The sequence below is a fragment of the Stegastes partitus genome, unplaced genomic scaffold (assembly GCF_000690725.1).
Source record: "Stegastes partitus isolate 25-593 unplaced genomic scaffold, Stegastes_partitus-1.0.2 Scaffold1376, whole genome shotgun sequence".
Classification (NCBI taxonomy): domain Eukaryota; kingdom Metazoa; phylum Chordata; class Actinopteri; family Pomacentridae; genus Stegastes; species Stegastes partitus.
The window spans coordinates 51679-53185 of record NW_007579107.1 but is presented as its reverse complement, the minus strand read 5'-3'; positions in this window follow the sequence as shown (position 1 = coordinate 53185).

Genomic DNA, 1507 nt, shown 5'->3' with positions numbered 1-1507 from the left:
TGATTCCATCTTATATCTACCTGACGAACCAAGCAGGTCTTGCTCTCACAACACCCAACGTCTGTCCTGTTGTACCTCACTAATCATCACCTCCTACTAAATCTGGCTTCAAATATAAAGCCAGCGTCCAATCATGTAGAGAGAGTTCTAATGATTTTAATCTCTATGACGCCAAGGAACATTTCATAACCCATGAAAGCAGTGACACATGCTCGTTTGTATTTCAAATTGTGTAACTTTTAAATGTTCTGCTTGTTGAGTTTTATAGAAGATCCTACTGTAATCATAATGTAAAGGAAAACATGCTGAGTAATTTGCTAAAAAAGCTTGAAACTAGATTTTTATCAAACACTACTCAAACGAGGAAAAAGTGCATGTGTTAGGAACTACTTTCATATGTGGATTAATACACATTTGGTGCTCTGGTGAGTATTTGGAGCAGCAGCATGATGTATGTCGAGTCAAAATGAACTTCACAGTGTGCAACAGTGTTTACAGTCTATATGATACCTACCATCCTTTAAACAATGTAATAAATAGGGGTGACTTCAGCAATTTACTGCTGCACTTTCACAGACACCCAGATCACTGTATAAATAAGAGTGGTCTGAGTAGAAGCAGCAGATGCTGAGATATTCTGATTTTTAATTCCTAAATTTCCAAAAACACTTGACTCTACACCTCCTTGATCACGTTTCATTAGATCCTTTCATGCTCGTGTCAGTCAGACTGCAGACCTACAATTTGTAAGATAATTAGTGTTATTTCTTTAAACTTCTGAAGGCTCCCACAGATCCACGGAGGAGTTCAGTGTACAAATTGGTAGAATGCCCCTTTACTGTGGATTTTCTTCCTGATTTGATATCTGGATTATCATCGAGATTATGCGCAGTATGTTGGACAATAAGGCTGGATATTCACTAATCTGGGCAAATTCATTACAAGTTAGCTGGCAGCGCAGAATCTGGCAAGACAGAGGAGCGATATAGATGCAGACAGAGCGAGGATGCCAGCAAGAGCTGCTTCTGCCTAATGTGGGGATTTCCTCAGCTGCTCTGCTAAATGAAATAATCTAAAGAAACAATGTCAGGACCACAGAAGCGCAATTACTCCATGGCTGATTCAAGCAGCTCATATGAGACGACCTTTATGATGCAGACGGTATACAGAGCACAGCTTGTACTGACGGACTGAATGTTTTTAATGGAATAAATTTGAATATAAGACGAGGAATGCGTATTTTTTTTTCTTTTCTTTTTTTTTTTTCTAAATTCCTGGAAGGAGGAATGAGGGTAGAAGACGAGACGACATGCTGAGTTAGTGGTTCAGTGTGTGTATTGTGTGTATTGTGTAACGTTGTGTGTATGTGGTGTGGGGCGGCTGGTGGATTTCACGTCCCACTTCCTCTAGCAAGGCGATTAGGCCAGACGTCTGTCACACACACACACACACACACACACACACACACACACACACACACACACACACACACACACACACACACACA